Genomic DNA, 20,193 nt, shown 5'->3' with positions numbered 1-20,193 from the left:
ACACACACTACGTGGGCTTCCCAGGTTGCTCAGTGGTAAAGAACCACTTGCCAATGCAGGAGTCACAGGAGACGTGGGTTCGATCCCTGAGTTGGAAGATCCCCTGGAGAAGGAAATGACAACCCACTCCCGTATTTTTGCTTGGAAAATTCTAAGGACAGAGGAGCCTGGTGGGCTGCAGTCCATGGGGTCACAAGAATCAGACACGATTGAATGACTGAGGACACAGGCACATACTAATTACATATATATATATATATATATATATATATATATATATTTATAATGGAATCACATTGCTGTATACCTGAAACTAACACATTATAATCAACTGTATTTCAATTTTTAAAAAGTTATGGGCCAAAGGAAATAGCAATACAATTGCAGAATAAAAATATTAGCACAGTCTAAATCACCTATCTTTAGGAAAAAAGATGAACTTATTCCAGAGAAAACCATCTTTGATTGGCGATCAACAAAGATCCAGATGTTTTATCTTCACACTTCTCTTTGTTGCCCATAAAGTTTAACAAACAATTTCCAGAGTACTTCACAGACTGGTGGACACTGATGGCTTCAAGTAGTTTTTAAAGTAGTTTTAAGTACTCAGTATCTTAGTGTTTTTGGTGGTCTACTTTTCAGACAAAATGTATGACCTTTATTCACAGGGTAAAAGTAGGGCTTCCCTGGTGGCTCAGACACTAAAGAATCTGCCTGCAATGTGGGAGACCCAGGTTCGAACCCTGGGTCAGGAAGATCCCCTGGAGAAGGGAAGGGCTACCCACTCCAGTATTTTTGCCTGGAGAATTCCACGGACAGAGGAGCCTGGTGGGCTATAGTCCATGGGGTCGCAAAGAGTCACACACGCCTGAGCAAATAACACACACGGCGTAAAAGTACAATCACAGAAACCCAGGAGAGCAAACCGTTCCCTAGGCGCCTGTCTCAGCCCTCCCTGGGGGAGCAATGCGAGGTCTACCCCTCCTTCTCTGGGAACAGCTGGTAAAACCTCAATTCTAGTTCAGCTTTGTGAGCAAAAGAAGATGAGTTTAGGCAAAATCTGATGCAGTTTGTCCAAAGATTTTTCAACAAACAGAGGTAAAATGAAAAGGGAGGAAATGTTTTATATGATTCGAGAAAGACTGCACAGGAGAGATTTTGTGTCAAAACCTACGAAATCTGCTGAAACTGTATCTGGACTGTATTGGTTTTTCTTAAGAGTTAAGATCTTAGTTGAAATCCCAGCTCTTATTAATTTGAGCAGGAAACTACTTTCATGGGTGTCTGGACTTTACAGGGTGTCTGGACTTTACAGGCTGTCTGAGCAAGGAGAGAGTGATCCAGCCACACACCTAACCTGCCTGACCGGTATGGCCTCTGCCTGGATGGCTCACTCATGAGTCAGAAAACACCTCCGTTGCCAGGCTTGTATTTCGTTTTGTTCTTAACCTTGTCTGACTTAAGATGCTAAGCAAGTTTTAAAATTCAGAAATGTAAAATGTTGTCAAAAGCATGTGCTTATTATTCAGATTCCTCAAATAACAAATGTCTTTATATATAAACTCTCATGTATTGAAATGTTAATATAGGCAGAAAGGAACCCTGTAATGCCTTTGCCAGCATTCAAGCTGGGTCTCTACAGGTACAGGAGTAGCGGACACTAAAGACGTTGTGATTCTTTCACTGCCTGGTCGGTCTGATCAGAAAGGGCTCCAAGTTGTGAAGCCTTTGTTAATAAATCGGAGAGAATCTTTAGACACAGCCTTGGCTGGTCCTGCCAACAGACCACAAGTCATGAAGTCCCTTAATTTCCATGATTACATCTTGCTTGAAGAAAGTTGTTTCTTTGACTCTTTGGTCTACCAAGAACCCAGGTCTGTAGTAACTAGTAAATTTACTATGTGTAGAACTTCTACTCAAAATTTGATTCATACATATAAATATATATCCTGCTGCTGCTGCTACGTCGTTTCAGTCATGTCCAACTCTGTGCGACCCCAGAGACGGCAGCCCACCAGGCTCCCCCGTCTGGGATTCTCCAGGCAAGAACACTGGAGCGGGTTGCCATTTCATTCTCCAGTGCATGAAAGTGAAAAGTGAAAGTGAAGTCGCTCAGTCGTGTCCGACTCTTAGCGACCCCATGGACTGCAGCCCACCAGGCTCCTCCGTCCATGGGATTTTCCAGGCAAGAGTACTGGAGTGGGGTGCCATTGCCTTCTCCGATAAATATATATAATATATAGTAAACTCCGGGAGTTGGTGATGGACAGGGAGGCCTGGGATGCTGCAGTCCATGGGGTCACAAAGAGTCGGACACAACTGAGTGACTGAATTGAACTGATGAATATAAACATAATAGAAATGTAATATATCTGACAATAAAAGCATAAAGAAGGTGGGAGAGAACAAAGATATTTTGGAGTGAAGAGTTGACACTAGATGGTAACTTGAATCTGTAGGATTAAGCAGGATACCAAAGATGAAAACTAAGAAGATTGAGATAAACAAATCTTCAGATATATTTTTTCTCTTCTCTCTTACCTCAGCTTCCTTAAATGATATAATACTAGATAAAATATTAACTATAGAAATGTATTGTTGGATATATTATATATATGACAGAGAGAGATAATGTGTGTTGGGTTGGCCAAAAAGTTTGTTTGGGCTTTTCTGTAAGATGATATGGAAAAATCGGAACAAACTTTTTGGCCAACCCCGTGTATGTGTGTGTGTGTGTGTGTGTGTGTGTGTAAGAGAAAGATAGCATGTATAATAATCATATCACAAAATGTAAATAATTATAGCAATGAATTGTGGGGTTTATTTCATATATATATATGTGTGTGTGTATATAGAGAGAGAGAACACATGGAGCAAGAGAGAGAGAAGTAATATGTATTATCACAAAAAAGGAGGACGGTGGCATAGAACTAGGTAAGGGTAAAGTTTCTATATCTCACTGGTTGGTATTAAGTCAGGACAAAACTAAAGTCAATTCTGATAAATTAAGATGCATACTATAAACCTTAGAAAATAACTTATTTTAAGTCACTAAGAAAGTAACTCAAAAATACAGTCAAAAATTATTAGAGAATTAAAATATCGCACTGGAAATGTTTATTCAATGCAAAAGAAAGCAGAAAAAGAACGGAGGAATGAAATGTGGCATAAGCTACATAGAAAGCAAAAGTAAAATGAAAGACATGAATCCAACCATATAGTAACAGTGCTAATTATGAATAGATCAAATAGTCTGATCAAAAAGCAGACATTGTTAAGGAGAGAACTTTATTTTTCAAACTTTAAACTTCTTATCTTTTATTGGGGTATAGATGATTAACCACACGGTGATAGTCTCAGGTGAAAATTGAAGATACTCAGTCATACATACACATGTATCCATTCTCCCCCAAACCCCCGTCCCATCCAGCCTACCGTGAAACATCAAACCATTTTCTTAGCTGTACAGTAGGTCCTTGTTGGCTATCTGTTTTGAATATAGCAGTGGGTACATGACCGTCCCCAACTCCCTAACTATCCCCTCCACCTGACAACCATAGGTTTCCTAAGTCAGAAAGTCTGTTTCGTAGCTTCATTTGCATCATTTCTTTTTATATTCCACATATGAGGGATGCCATACAGAATTCCTGCTCCTCTGTCTGACTTACTTAACCTTAACCCGTGTGACACTCTCTGGATCCATCCGTGTTGCTGCAAATGGCCTTATTTCATTCTTTTTAATGCCCAAGGAATATTCCATTGTGTATATGTACCACTTCTTCTTTGTCCATTCCTCTGTCTGTGGGCACTTAGGTTGCTTCTGTGAAAGCAGAAATTGTTAGATTGCATTAGAAAAAAAAAACAAACAAACAAACAAAAAACATGATTCAACTATATGTTGTCCATAGGTCATAAACTTAATATTCAAAGATAAAAATAAGTTGAAAAATTAAAAATGTAAAAAAATGTTCCATTTAAATAACAACCATAAGGTACTGCTAATATCAGGAAAAATATACTTTAAGGCTAAATAAATGGATACTGGAAATAGCAGGACATTTTGTCATGATTTAAGGGTCAATCTATCAGAAAAAAATATTAACATATTTTCCACCTAACAAATCTGAATAGGCCTATAAAAGATAAAAAGATTGAATGACTAAAGCCCTGGCCCAGATAACTTCACTAGTGCATTTACCAAACATTAAAAGAGAACTAATAGTGACTATTCAGAAATTATTTGAAAAAAATAGAACAGAAGGGCAGCAAGACAATTCAATGGTGACATGAAAGTCTTATCAATGAACGGAGACGTAACAATTGCACACTCACGTGCAGAAGAATGAAGTTGGATGCTTTCCTTACACTCAGAAATTAACTCAGAATAGATCATAGACCTAAATGTAAGAGCTAAAATTACAAAACTCTTGAGAGAAAACCTGGAAGGAAGCCTTCGTCACCTAGAGTTAGCCAAAGCCTTACATATGAAATTAAAAAAAAAAAACCAAGTGACAAAAAATTAAACTGGAACTTTACAAAATTAAAATATTTTATGCTGCAAATGACACCATCAAGAAAGCAAAAAGACAACCCACAGGATGACAGAAAATATTTGCAAATCATATATCAAAGAACTTATATCTATATAAAGAATTTTTAATTTTTAATAATAAAAATAGAAGCAACTGAATTAAAAATGGATGATTGATCTGAATAGACATTTCTCCAAAGAGTGGGTTAATAGGACATGAAAAGATGCTCAACATCATTCCTCATTGGGGAAATGTAAATTGAAACTTTAGTGAGGAACTGCTTCACACCCACTAGGGTAATAAGGATGAAAGACAGGTAACAATAAAAGATGAGGATGTGGAGAATTTGAAATGTTCTTACATTAGTGGTGGTGATGGAAAATTAAAATGTGAAAAGTGGCGTTATCTGATCTAGTAATCCTATTCCTGGTACAGATATATTCCTGGCATTCCTAAATGAAAACGCACACTGGCACAAAAACTTATACACGAACATACTTGGCAACACTATTCAAAATAAGCCTGAAAAGGAAGCAGCCCAATGCCCTACCACTGATGAATGCATAAATAAGACAGTTTATTTACAAACCGTGTTATTTATTCATCAGTGAAAAGGAATGAAGAGCTGAAACCTGCCATGATATGGATGAACTTTGAAAACGCTGTGCTAAGTGAACAAAGACAGGCACATATTATATGCGAAAGTCACTCAGTCGTGTTCAACCGACTCTCTGTGAACCCATGGACTATACAGTCCATGGAATTCTCCAGGCCAGAATACTGGAGTGGGTAGCCTTCCACTTCTCCAGGGGATCTTCCCAACCCAGGGATCAAACCCAGGTCTCCCGCATTGCAGGTGGATTCTTTATCACCTGAGCCACCAGGGAAGCCCACATTAATTCCATTTATATGAAATAAACAGAAGAGGCAAATCTACACAGTTACAGAGTAGATTAGTGTTTGCCAAGGGCTTGGGGAGGGTAGGAGGAGGGTGGGGAGATTATGACTGAAGTGTAATGTGTTTCTTTTAGGGGAGATAAAAATGTAAAATTGAACTGTGACTACACAGTTCCATGAAAAGCAAAAACCATTGAATAGTATACTCCAAATGTGTAAATTGTTTGGTATGTGAATTATATCTCAATGCAACCATGAAATTAAAAGATGTATCCTCCTTGGAAGGAAAGCTACAACAAACTTAGCATATTAAAAAAGCATAGACGTCACTTTGCCAACAAAGATCCGTAGAGTCAAAGCTATATTTTTTCCAGTAGTCATTTACAGATGTGAGAGTTGGACCATAATGAAGGCTGGGCACTGCAGAATTGATGCTTTTGAACTGTGGTGCTGGAGAAGTCTCTTGAGAGTCCCTTGAACAGCGAGGAAATCAAACCAGTCAATCCTTAAGGAAATCAACCCTGAATATTCACTGGAAGGACTGATGCTGAAGCTGAGGCTCCAATAGTTTGGGCCACCTGATGTGAAGAGCCGACTCATTGAAAAAGACCCTGATGCTGGGAAAGATTGAAGGCGGGAGGAGAAGGGGATGACAGAGGACGAGATGGTTAGACAGCATCACCAACTACACGGACATGAATTTGAGTGAACCCCGGGAGATAATGGAGGACAGAGGGTGGTGTGCACTGCAGCCCATGGGGTTGCCAAGCATCTGACACGACTCAGCGACTGAACAACAAAGGTGTGAGAAATTTAACAGACTTACGAGTCATGTCGTATGAGGTTCGGTTTCTTTAGTAAAATCACTCACTATAGTAACAGTTATTAATGTGGCCACCTTTGACATTCTGGGCCAAGGCGTTTGTTGTTGTGGGAGGACGGGTCCCCCGTACTATGCATTGCTGGGTGTTTGGCTGCATCTTTGGCTCCTGCTCCTCAGATGCTTGTAACACCCTTTCCCCTGGTTATAACCACTACAACTGTCCCCAGACATTGGCACATGTCCCTTGGGGACAGGGGGAAAGTAGCGCCTGGTGAGGACCACTGTATACAGTGCTTAATAGCAGTAATTAATTGGCTTAAAAATAATTTATATTTCTAGAAGCTTAAACACTCCTTATCACTCACTGTAAAACTAAAGGACAGATTATTTTTGTTACTTGCAGCTCATATCCTGGAGCTCAAAGGGAACCCAGTCAGGAGAACGGTCTAGGTGTAATTATAACTTTCCACGGATTAAGGACTGACTGTGTTTCTATTTAACTGCCATACTTGGTACTGTAGCTTTAGTGACTGTCCAAAAAATACAAAATTTGCTTGCCACACATTTAACAGAGAGTCCTTCTAAACAAGAAAATATTTAGAAAGGTAAAAAATACCTTCATCTTTTACCAATATTGGATTGGTAATAGAACGGATGTTATTAATGCTTATACAAAGTAAGAAAAAGCAGGATTTTATGGGGGGTTAAAAAAATATTTCTCTCGAATTTACATGTTCTGATAAATGAGCCATCGAGCTTCTCAATCTGTATTCAAGGAGTTCAGTGAAAACTCCAGTGATTGATTGAAACACACTGAAGTTGATTTCCAAGTGAGGCAAGAAGGCCCGAGATTTATTCTAACTCTGTGTAACACAAAAGCTAAAAAGGAATTGATGAGAAAAATTAACTGTGTCGAAACCGCAGGAGAACACAGAAGCAGCACTGTGACTGCAGAGGAAAAAATGAGAAAAGTGTGACAAACGTAACAAGAGGGTGTTGAGTCAGTCACTGAAGAAGGGCTGCTTCACAGAGTTTCAGCAACAAAAAAACAAACAAGAAACAACCAGGAAAGCTCCCACTCGATGTAACCGGAAGACATTTGGGTTTCACACTTGCATGCTCATGCACACATTGTTATCACTGAATAGTAATACTCACTGTCAGACCCTCATTTCTAACCACGAAAATTGGAAGTCTCACGTTAACCAGCTTCCCCCACCACAAAGTAGTATTTCCAAGTTGGAGCTTGCATGCCAATGAAACATCCTGCCTCGCCCTCCGAATGTGTACAAAGGGCCGTAGGCTGGGGTGGGTGGGATTTGATCTGAGGGTCCCATTCTTGCCTTTCCACCTTGCCCCAGACCAGCCCCAACCACAACTGGGTATTTTCAGCCCATGTGGGCTTCACGGTGCTTTCTTGCTTCCCTCAGTGCTTATTTTTGTTTTCCAGTCTATGCCATTCACAGCATCACGCACCGTGAAAGTCATCTCTCTGCCCTACCCTTGACATTCACACCCCGATCTGGATATGTCGCATCGCCCTCTTCCCTCTTCCTGCGACTTTTTCATCCTGGAGTTTTGCCCCAGGCGTGGCACTGAGCCTCCAGCTGCAAAGCCCAGGCGACCTTGGCCGCATGTGAAGGAGACGGGAAGGGCTCTCGTCACCCAGCTGATGTGAGAAACAGTTCTGGATCCTTCTTTGCCTCAACACGTACTCCTGGGATTGGCCCGTGTCTTGCTCCTCTGGGAAATCCCAGAGGAGAGGATGAGAAGGCACCCCCAGGTAGGTAGGTGCGTGTGCTCCTGGGGCTGCACACTCAGCTGTGTGTCTCCTGTCGCTGCGTGCAGATCGTGAGGTGTAACGAGGCCTTCTGTTCCTCTAAAGTAAGGCGCCAAGGCTGGGGATTCTAAAGACTGCTCTTCTCCAAAGATTTCCTGGTCTTTGGATTTCTCCCACGTCCCTGGAACTGACAGGAACCAGACAAGCCCATGCACTGGGCGATCTCAGGGCTGGACTCTCTTCCCATCAGCGTTGGAGCTGCCAATTCGCAGAGACACAGGGATCTTCTTCTGAAGAGGAAAGTCGATCCCGGGGCAAAACCAGCTGAGCATGGGTTAGTTTTTGTTTGTTTTGTGTTTGGGGGCAGGGGAAGTAGGGTGGGTTCATTTTTTAATCAACCAAGGGGAAAAGAAATGGTGTTTTACCATCAAAGAAAGGACCACCCAGTGAAAATATTCCATAAAATTCAGACTTTTCCCCCTCTTTGAGTACTTTTCTCTTCCTCCTGCTCTGCTGTTGGGAAAACCACTTTTTTCCCCCCTTTTGAGGAACTTGAATGAAATTAAATGGAGTTGTGTTGGCCTGAGATATTTTCCTGTGTCGCTGGGGTCACATTAAGACATATGGGCTTTCCTGACTGCCTCAGACTTCACACAACTCCAGCCCTCCGACCAAACTCTCCTTGAGATGATAAACGGTTCTCCTCTCTGCTTATTCTTGGCTCTGGAGGAGCATTTAGACCATATCCTGGAGGCTGAGGGCATTTCTGCCACCTGCTGGGGGCTGGTGGAACTGCATCTGCTGCTGCCAGCCCTGCAGTATGATTCTTCCGTGCATTGACGGACAGCTTAAGAAACAAATACACAGTTCATCATTGAGAACAACAGGAGGGACATCGCAGATATTAATTTCATTTTTTCAGAAATATCTTTAAAGAGGGTATGTTCCATATTTTAACTTTTTAGTTCTTTACATTGATTCTAAGAAGCATTTTCTTTGAGATCAGATTGAACACATGTTTACAACCTGACCTTAAAATGACCAGCATTTTTGGTACCCTGCATAATCTTACAAGTGTCATGCCACAGTTATTTAAAAGTGCTGCATAGCATTTAAAAGAGATCTTTTAAAAAGTTGCAGCTAAATATAAAACATAAAAAATGAAGTTTGATTAAACTAATAAGAAACTATAGCCTAAAAGGTGAGAGAGAGTGATTGGGCTTCAAGAAAATGGCTGAGGTGCTCATTAATATTAGACTCAGGTATGTATGCTAAATATTTAAAAGATGCCAGTTAAAGACCAAAAGAAGTAAAATATGCAACGCACAAAAGACTGGGAAAGGGAATTAAAAAGTAATTTCTAAAAAAAAAATCAGAAGAGGAGAAGAAAAGAAGCAAAACAATATAGCCTATGTTGCTATGGTTCTTTAGTCACTAAGTCGCGTCCGGTGCTTTGCAACCCCATGGGCTGCAGCACACCGGGCCCCTCTGTCCCCTTCTGCCTCCAGAAGTTTGCTCAGATTCATGTCCATTGAATCAGGGACACTATCTAACCATCTCATCTATTTTCATCTAAAACTGAAAATAACATGGTACACATTTTCTTAGTGATTAATTAAAATGGGCTGTGTTTACTAATTAAAAGATTGGGATTTTTCAAGTCAGACTTTTAAAAATCCAGCTATATGCCGTTTAAATTTTTAAAAAGTAAACAAAGACAGAAGAAAAGGGATATCTTTACTATTAATGTCAGAAAAAAATGGTCTTTAATGTAAAAACAAAACAAACAACAACAACAAAAAACATCTGAAATAAAGAGGGTCACCATATCATGAAAGACTAATAATTCAATATATAAAAATTCTGAAAGTGTATGGATCTAACTTTGTAGCCTAAAGATACAGGAAATACAATTAAGAAAATTATCGAGAAAGAATTTAAAATCTACAGGAAGAATTAAAAATGTTAGCACATATATCTCAGAAAAACTGACCAAGTAGAAAAAGTATTAGGTATGTAGGATTTTAGGTGAGAAAGCTGGCAACCTTGATCTAGTTAGTATTTACGAAGCTCCTATCTCATCATTAGAGGGCATAAATAAATTGTTTTTATATACCCATGGAGCACACAAAAATTACCACTTCATAAGCCATAAAACAAATATTTAAATGTCAAAATAGTTATATATCATGGAGCTATGTTCTTTTGGCATACTATTCTAAAAAACAGAAAGTAACAATTTAAAATTAATTCAAAGCATGAGTTTTAAAACTTTCTGTAAGTTTAAAAACACATTTCTAATAAACATAGGTCCTAGAACAGATCAAAATGAAAAGATTGTTAGAAATAAATGGAAAGAAAAATACCATACCCCCCAAACGTAACAGTATTTAAGAGGAAATATGTAGACTTGAATGGGCTTCCCTCATAGCTCAGTCGGTAAAGAATCTGCCTGCCAGGCAGAAGACCCGGGTTCAATTCCTGAGTCGGGAAGATCCCCTGGAGAAGGAAATGGCAACCCACTCCAGTATTCTTGCCTGAAGAATCCTATGGCCAGAGGAGCCTGGTGGGCTCTAGTCCATGGGGTCACAACAGTCGGACACGATTTAGTGACTAAACCACCACCACCATGTAGACCTGAACAGAAATATATATCATGTTCATACATGTCCCCGCTTCTCCTTTTGCCTTCAGTCTTTTTCAGCATCAGAGTCTTTTCTAATGAGTTAGTTTTCACATCAGGTGACCAAAGTATTAGAGTTTCAGCTTTAGCCTCATTGCATATTTATTATATTTCAAATTTTTCCCTTGCCTCTTGAAAATCTCCTTATACTAGACTGGCCTCAATTTTTGAGCTCTTTGTTGGAAGTGACTTCACCGTACCCTAAACTCTCCTGTTCTGATTGAATATGCTCAGGACACTTCTAAAAACAAAGACTTGTTTTTATAACAGGCACATTAATGAATTAGAAGTTGTGTTTTGTTTTGTTTGAAATCCCCATAAGCTTAAAAATTAATGGGAAAAAATTGTTTATCTCAATAAGCCAAGTGCTTGGAAAGAAACTTGATGGGTTTAGTGACCTCTACTGTGGGGCACGTCTAGAATTTAGACTCTGCTTTCTTCTCTGACAACAATTTGACAAGTGCTCCAAGCTGCTTGTCAAAGAATCTTTCTTATTTTAGGGCTTTTTCTTTCACAGCTGAAGCAACCACAAGAGCTGAATGGTATCTTATTCTTACCATTCTAGGCACTTTCACAGTCAATCTTTTTTTCTTGCTACTATTCTATTTTCCCTTTGCAATATTATCAGTAGTTTTATTTGAAAAATATTCATAGTAACAGCTATGGTAAGAGAACAATATCATGTGCTATCAGTTAGTAAATAAAAGCCATACACAAAATTTTCAACTCAACTTATGCTCATGTGGACCCCTTCAGACCCACAGTTAGTTAACGAGGTGATCTGTATTACTTCAAACAATGACTGTGTTCATATATTAGTTCTATTCTTACCAGTTAGTGAGCTGCTCTGCAAGTTGATATTCTTATCTGTAAAAGCAAAATAATAATGGCATTTTCCCCAGAGAATTGCTCTGAGTGGAATCACGGAGGTAACATTCTCAGTTCGAGTTGGTGCTCATTATGTATTATTCACAATCCTTTCCTTCCATAAAAAGTAGTAGTAGAAAGAGCAGTCATAGTAAATACATAAATAATGTGAATAAATACAAATCTTTACTTACAATGGGTTACATGCCAAATTGAAGATATTGTAAAACAAAAATTTGTTTAATTCTACTTAACCGATGAATACCTTAGCTGATCCTTGTTGTCGTTCAGTTGTTCAGTCCTGTCCGACTCTTTGTGACCCCGTGGACTGCAGCACGCCAGGCTCCTCTGTCCTCTGTATCTCCCGGAGTCTGCTCAGACTCATGTCCATTGAGTTGATGATGCCATCCAACATCTCATCCTCCTTTGCCCCTTGTCCTCCTGCCCTCAATCTTTCAGTACCTTGAATACTGTGCTGAAAATGAAAAACAGAATGGTTGTCTGGGTATAGAATGGGTGTCCGTGTGATTGTTTTTGTTTTTTACCTATGTGATTGTGTGGCTGACTGGGAGCCTGCCCAGAATCATAGCAGACTTCCGTACCATATATTGTTAGTCCTGGAAAAGATCAAAATTCAAAATTTGAAGTATGATTTTACTGAATACACATTGTCTTTCTGCCATTGTAAAGTCAAAAATTGTGAAGTCCAGTCATCTGTAATGCTAAAAGTAATAGCCACAATAACAATTGTTATTGTATTTATTGGAATATTATATACTATGCTAAGCAGTCCCTGTTACTAACTAACTCATTAAGTGAAGTGAAAGTTGCTCGGTCATGTCCAACTCTTTGCAACCCCATGGACTATACAGTGCATGGAATTCTCTACGCCAGAATACTGGAGTGGGTAGCCTTTCCCTTCTCCAGGGGATCTTCCCGACCCAGGGATCAAACCCAGGTCTCCCACATTGCAGGCGGATTCTTTACCAGCTGAGCCACAGGGAAGCCCTCTAAACAACCACTTTGGGAAGGTACTATTACTATTATCCCCATTTTACAGATGGGGAAACAGGGCTAGAGAAGTTAAGTTAGAGGTTGGCTTCTAGGGGCAGGCCTACAGCTGAACTCATCCCTTCTGCCCACATGCCCTGGGCCATAGTTCAGAAACACGGCCTCATTTAGCTAGAAAGACAGCTGTCAGGGAAGGGAAGTGGGTTTTGTGTACACTCAGCCAGCCTTCACTAAAATATAATTCTGCAACTTGCTTTTTTCATTTGATGTTACATTATATTTCATTTATTACATTATATTTCATTCTATTTTGCCCATGCTGATATGTGCAGACCGAATTTTACTTTGGTGTATTTATTTCATTGTGTGGCCTTAGCACAATTTTTTTTTTATGCAGTATACCATTGATAGACATGTGGATTGTTTCCAGTTTCAGGTAATTGCAAACCACACTGCAGTGAACACAGTTGAATTGGTCTCCCTGGGCACATAGAAAGTTTCTATATTGTATAAACCAATAACGAGAATAACCCTATGGTCCACTGACCTGAGACTTTACCAGGTATTGCAACATTGCTCTCCACTACACGTGAAACAATTTGTAGACTCAGCAGAAAGAGTTAGGACTATTTTCCAACATGCGTCTTACATGTTTTAAATTTTGCCCATCTAATGGATATAAGGAAACATTTCAGACCTATTTAGTATTAAATATACAGATATAAGGAAACACTTCAAACTTAATTAGTATTAAATATACATTGAAAAGAGCCATCTCAACCTAAATGGTGATTTTCACAAGATGGATGGTTTGGGTGATGTTTCATAATTGAAGGTGGCCATGGGCTGGACATCCTGCTGCAAGACAAGGGCAAATTTTGACAGACCAGATATAAAGCTCGTGATAACTGTCAGATCTCTCTCATGTCACCATCACTTCAGATTTATGTGCCAACGTCATGAACTTCTCTGTGATGTTTAGTGCAGGCTCCCCATTCCCAAACCCAAACTACAAACTACAAAGCCTGGCTTTGTAGAAGACATTTTTGACTTTGACCGTGTACTCGGGCAGTGCCAGGACGCAGTGATGCTGCACAAGCTGATGCGTTGGGACTCCCTGCCCGACTCAGTCTCTCACTCCCAAGGTAAGACACAGGAGAGTTCAGGGCTAGTTATTTTCTAATTATCACCCAGGTTTTGATTGTTTCCAAGATTTGTATGGTCGAGAAGAACAAGAGCTAAGCATCGCTTCCAGATAAAATTAGGTTGCACCCAGGGCTGCCTTCTTCCAACAATGTGTGTGCACAGGAACACATGCGTGCACACACACATAGACACACAGAGCCTGGATAAGAAAGAAGTCTGGCATTCCCTGGCAGCAGACTAAATGGACCTGACTTCCTGGGAACACGTCTTTCCAGTAAACCTACGAGTGTTTCAAGTGGAGAAAGCTCTCAGGTGAAGAGCATCACATTTCAGTATGTGCCCTTGAGCACATATCTAATGCCACTAATTCCGGGTATGGTTTCCTAATGTTTGGACAACAGTAAGCACACAGTTGAATATTAGATTCCTGAGCCTAATCTCTGTTGCTTAATATCTTGCTGCCAAATGTGTTCCAGCAATGTCCTGGAGCTGTGAGAGCACCCCTCCTTCCCTTTCGGGAGGTTGAGCGGCATCAGACAATATCCATCATGGTGCCCATACAGATGGACATTGAAGGAGCCAATGGTTTCATCAAGTGATCCCACTGGAAAGACTGATTGAAGAGGGGTCCATATTCTCAGACATATAGAGTAAGGGTCATGGGAAGTAAGTAAGTTACCTTAAGATGAGTGGGAAATTTCACCTCCTACTGAGGGCTAATAATCATATTCTTTTTGATTTCCTCTGAGTTAGAACCAGACATGGAACAGGAGATTGGTTCCAAATCGGGAAAGGAGTACATCAAGGCTGTATATTGTCACCCTGCTTATTTAACTTATATGGAAAGAACATCATGGGAATTGCTGGATTGGATGAAGCACAAGCTGGAATCAAGATTGCCGGGAGAAATATCAATAACCTCACATATGCAGATGACACCACCCTTATGGCAGAAAGCAAAGAAAAACTAAAGAGCCTCTTGATGACAGTGAAAGAGGAGAGTAAAAAAGCTGGCTTAAAACTGAACATTCAGAAAACTAAGATTATGGCATCGAGTCCCATCACTTCATAGATGGGGAAATAGTGGAAACAGTGACTTAATTTAGGGGGGCTCCAAAATCTCTGCAGATGGTGACTGCAGCCATGAAATAAAAAGACACTTGCTCTTTGGAAGAAAAGCTATGACCAATCTAGACAGCATATTAAAAAACAGAGACATTACGTTGCCAACAAAGGTCCATCTAATCAAAGCTAGGCTTTTCCGGTAGTCATATATGGTTGTGAGAGTTGGACTATAAAGAAAGCTGAATGCTGAAGAATTGATGCTTTTGAACTGTGGTGTTGGAGAAGGCTCTTGAGAGTCCCTTGGTCTGCAAGGAGATCCAACCAGTCCATTCTAAAGGAAATCAGTCCTGGGTGTTCATTGGAAGGACTGATGCTGAAGCTGAAACTCCAATACTTTGGCCACCTTGTGGGAAGAACCGACTCATTAGAAAAGAGCCTGATGCTGGGAAAGATTGAGGGCAGGAGGAGAAGGGGATGACAGAGGATGAGATGGTTGGATGGCATCACCAACTCGATGGACATGAGTTTGAGTAAACTCCAGGAGTTGGTGATGGACAGGGAGGCCTGGTGTGCTGCAGTCCATGGGGTCACAAGGGGTCAGACACAACTGAGCGACTGAACTGAACTGAAGTGACAAGTAGATAATTAAATTTTTGTATCAGTTCAGTTCAGTTCAGTCGCTCAGTCATGTCCAACTCTTTGTGACCCCATGGACTACAGCACATAAGGCTTCCCTGTACTCACCATCTCCTGGAGCTTGCTCAAACTCATGTCCATTGAGTCAGTGATGCCATCCAAACATCTCATCCCCTGTTGCCCCTTTTCCTCCTGCCGTCAATCTTTCCTAGCTTCAGAGTCTTCTCCAATGAGTCAGATGCTTCAGTCAATAAAGAGTCCCTAACCTCTTTATGGGCCAATAGTTTTAACTCCATTTCACACATTTTAGGGCTAGCTGCGGACTCTGGAGATCACTGTCATTTCTTCAGCCCACATTTGATCCTTTTTAAAGATCGACCATGTGAACTTGCAGGCTTGGGTCTTGCTGCCCTGAAAAGAGTCTGACTTCCCTCAGGAGGGTTTGCTGCCCACACCCCACTCAACGCACCAGGGGATCTCGAGCCCTGGAACTGTCAGGACCTTTGCAAGGGTCTCAGATGCCAGCTCCCTTGCTTCCCTGTCCAGTAAAGGAACTGAGGATGAGATGCTAGGCAGAGTCTGAGAGCCTGACTAAGAGGCTCTGAGCTTGGGCCTGCCAGAGAGACACTAGAAGAGACAGAAATGGTTTAGTGGGATTTAAAGAGGGCAAACTGAGCCACTACACCCTTCCCATTTCTAAGAGGACTCTGTGGGTTACAGATCCACTCAGGGGCCAGTAAAATGGGAAGCATGGGCTGCAAATGGCAGAACCACACTAGGAAATCAGCCCAGGCCACCAGGCCACCTGGGAGCAGAGTCCCCTTGTACCAGGGACTCAGTAAGAACATGCTGGCTGCACAGAACCTATGCGACTGTAAGACCCTGACATTCAGGTTGATTTCTCCTGAGCTGTTTGAGCTGGGGTACTAGTCTCACAGCTAGCACCTGGTGGCAATACCCTCAAGTCCTGGGCTCTGCCTGCATGGTGAGCACACGGAAGGGGAGGGGGAGCCTTAGAGGAGGGCGGGCCTGTGGACTTTGGGGACAGACCCCGGTTTTTCTGCAGTAGGAGAAACTTTAAGTCCAGAGATCAGGCCTCACCCAGGGAAGCAGCCCCATCTCTCTGCCCCTGTGTGCACTTGTGCACAGAAACGGGCATGGCCTGGCCCTGCTCTGACCCCCTAGGTTTGCTGTAGGGCCAGCTGTGCCTAGAGGGCCCAGATCCAAGCTGAGATCAGCTGTTTCCACCTCCCCCAGGCCCTGTGTAGGGGATTAGATCACTATTTCAGAGCACTTAGGGAGAACTGTTTCCTAGAACCTGGCTGGCCTCCCCTCCCCCAGCCTAACTGACAGCCCTGGTTGTCAGGCACATGTTTACCTTGGAGACGGAACACTTCGCAGGGTTCTCAGTGGTCTGCTGAGGTCCCCGGGACACTGGATATCAGAGACAGAGCAGTGGAGCCCTCGCAGACATGGAGGGCCTGCTGCCTGCCCTGGGATCTGCCTTCCAGCTGATGCTGGAGCATTTATGGGGCACTCTGCTGGTGGTTTCTGAGAGCTGGACACATGACTCAGGTCTCCCTGAGTTTCCCTGGGAGATCCTGGTATGTGCTATGGTGCTGGGTCTCATGATAAAGAGATGGCACAATTTAAGAAGTGTGAAGTCCCTAGGGAAAAGGTCTTCTGCCCGCGAGGAAGTCTGCGGAAAATGTAGTGAGAATGTTGGGCCACGGGCTCAGGCTGACGAAGCCCTCAAGCCACCTCGGGTGGAGGCCAGTTCTCCCACGTCACAAACCTTGTGCTTGTCGGCCGTGAACGCAAACCTGAGCGGGTCATCGTTTCAGGACACGGCGGACTTCCTGGAGAAGGCATGGAGCGGTCAGTCTTCTTCCCTTTCCCAAGTTACTGATGGAAAACATGCCTTCAAAGCATCAGAGGATGGTGGAGAACGACCTCAGAAGAAAGACATGAGTGATTTGAACAACAGTGTTGATTTTCCAGAAAGTCCAGAACCATCTGACCAAGAAATTGAGAGAGAAAAGCAGCAAGTCCAGGAAAAGGAGGGGCAGGGAGGAGGCCCAGAGCCGTCCAAGGCCCTCAAGGAGCGGGTCCTGGAAGACAGGATTAACCGACTAAGATTCATAGCAAAACACCTGCTGACCGTCTTCCCCTTTCCTGAGCTCCTAGGAGACTGCAGGGATGAAGGGAACCCAGACGTCCAGCCAAAGAAGGAAGCCAAAAACGGCCATCCCCCTGTCCAGGGGTTGGAGGGTGACCTGAAGGGCGTCCCTGACGATGCTGACTGCAGTGTGTCCCTGCCACGTCCCGAAGAGGAACAGCAAGCAACCGCCAGATACCCGAGGGAAGATCAGCAAAGGAGGGAAGAGTTTCCAGGACGAATCACAAGTCTCCACATTGAGGAAGCGTCCCTGCGGTGTGAAAATTCACAGCTCGACAGTGAGATCCAGCTGCTGAAGCGGAAACTTCAAAGCCTGCCTGATTTACACGACAGCTACGTGATGCAACTTCACAGAAGACTGTTCAAGAAAGAAGCGCGCTGCTTGGAAGCGAAGAAGAAACTCCTCAACGTGTGTAGAGAGCTGAACTCCGTGTGTCAGATCCGCAACCTCTCCAAGAAGATAGCTGGAGACATGAGCAAAGAATTAGAGAGAACCGCTGCCTACCATCGCCAGGAGGTGGGTCTCTGCCAGGAAAGAGCTCAGGAAAGCTGGGTGGCAGCCCTGGGGATGGAGAGAGCGCTCAGCGAGCTGACCCGAGAAAACACCCGCCTCAGGCAGCTGCTGGCCCAGGTCGAGTTCAACTCCCAGCTCTCCCCGAGGGGCCTTCATGCCCCTGCTGCTCCACCCACAGCCCACAGGGGCCTGGAGGGGTCAGGGGAACCCCTGGGTCAGGAGGCATCCCCGGCGAGGGGGAGGGTCCAGCCGTGAGGACTCGGGCCCGAGGTCACCTGCAGGCGGGACTCAGCTCAGCGCAGCCGGGTCCGGACACTCACGACCAGGACACAACATCAGCGTGTGTTTTCCCTTTTTAAAGGAAGTTCTGTTTTTCTCTTTATTTTTAGCTACTGTAACTTAATCGATTGTTTTTTTCAAGTAGATAAAGCATTATAGTTTGTAAGATTTTTTTCAGTTTTTCACTTACTTGTATTTCTGTTGAAGTAATTTTGATCTGTGCTTTTTTAGTTGTTACTATTATTCAATTGATCCACAACTACTCTTATTAGTATAGCATTATAACCTTATGGCAGTATTATTTAAATATACAGTCAGTAATATAATTCTCATCAATACATCATATCTCCGTTGGACCTTTCAGTATTATATAAGAATTTTACTTGGATTTACCTTAAACGTCCACTATGACGTCAAGCATCCTTTAAGTTTGACATGGATGGAAAAGTTTAATACAATACCAGACCATTTCTGTATACTATGGCTATTTTTAAACATCTGAAGAGGTAACTTAATTTTTGCCTTAGCAAACTTCAGTTGGTTTTAAAAAAAAACTTAAAACAACACCACATTCAAACTACATATTTGTCAGTGTAGTCCTTCCTACATTCATATTTAGCAATAAATTATTAAGATGGATCCTAAATATTTAGATTAGAAGACTTAAGATTTTGTAACGATGTCTTTCTAATAACTTTTTCTTAACTTTTATTGTTTTGTTCAAGATAGTGTTTGTTTTTCAACATTCCCAAGGTTTACGAAGTCAAAATTCAAAAGTTTTCTCTTCAGGGCAAACACACACACACACACACGGTACAGATAGATACTGGGCCTATTTAGTTGTTTTGTGAATAACTGAAAATGTAAAAATAGAGTTTCAAAAATGTTTAGATGTTTTAAAATAAATAGTGAAAAGAAAATGTGTGTTTATATAATTTGTGTATAGAGAAAATATTCCTAAATCGTATGCACAGAAATGAAATTACCCGATGTTCCAATAAGTTTCCAACTAGCACGAGTCAGACACGACTGAGCGACTTGACTTTCACTTTTCCCTTCCCTGCATTGGAGAAGGAAATGGCAACCCACTCCAGTGTTCTTGCCTGGAGAATCCCAGGGACCAGGGAGCCTGGTGGGCTGCCTTCTATGGGGTCGCAGAGTCAGACACGACTGAAGTGACTTAGCAGCAGCAGTAGCAGCAGCAGCAGCGCTTCATCCAAATGGAGCAGGTGGAGGGACTGGAAGGAAGGTCTTTCCCTGGGCTGCGGCAGGGATTGGGGAAGGGCCGAGGATGGGACCTCCAGGTGCCTGCCAGAGGGAGGCTGCCCCCACCCCTGGGCCTGGAGGGAACAGGGGCCAGTGGTGTCATCCGAGTTCAGTGCAGGGCTGTTATGGGACCAGAAATGACTTCCAGAACCTTCTGTCCTGTTCTTCCATTTACTGTGGAGGCCAAAGGCGCCACCCAGGGGGCCTGGTAGTGCAGACAGGAGGCAGGCCTGGGGAATATAACACAGCCCAGAAAAGGGCCTGCTAGAATTTGGAGGATTGCCAGCACTTTTGACCTTTTTTTTTTTCTTTTGAGAGTTGTGAGTGAAGTTTTATTTGTGGAAAACGAGGTCTGCAGCCCGGGAGGCAGCATCTCAGATAGCTCTGAGACTGCTCCAAAGCGGCAGTGGGGGAAAGTCAAAATATAAGGGTTTGGAGAAGGTGGAGTTCAATACAATGAAGTACTGGTTTTACAAAGGCTTTTTGTTAGTCATGAGGGTCTGATGTCCCCATGA

This window comes from Bos taurus, chromosome 1, assembly GCF_002263795.3.
Source record: "Bos taurus isolate L1 Dominette 01449 registration number 42190680 breed Hereford chromosome 1, ARS-UCD2.0, whole genome shotgun sequence".
NCBI classification, from domain to species: Eukaryota; Metazoa; Chordata; class Mammalia; order Artiodactyla; family Bovidae; genus Bos; species Bos taurus.
The sequence above is the reverse complement of the archived record's forward strand: the minus strand, read 5'-3'. Positions refer to the sequence as shown.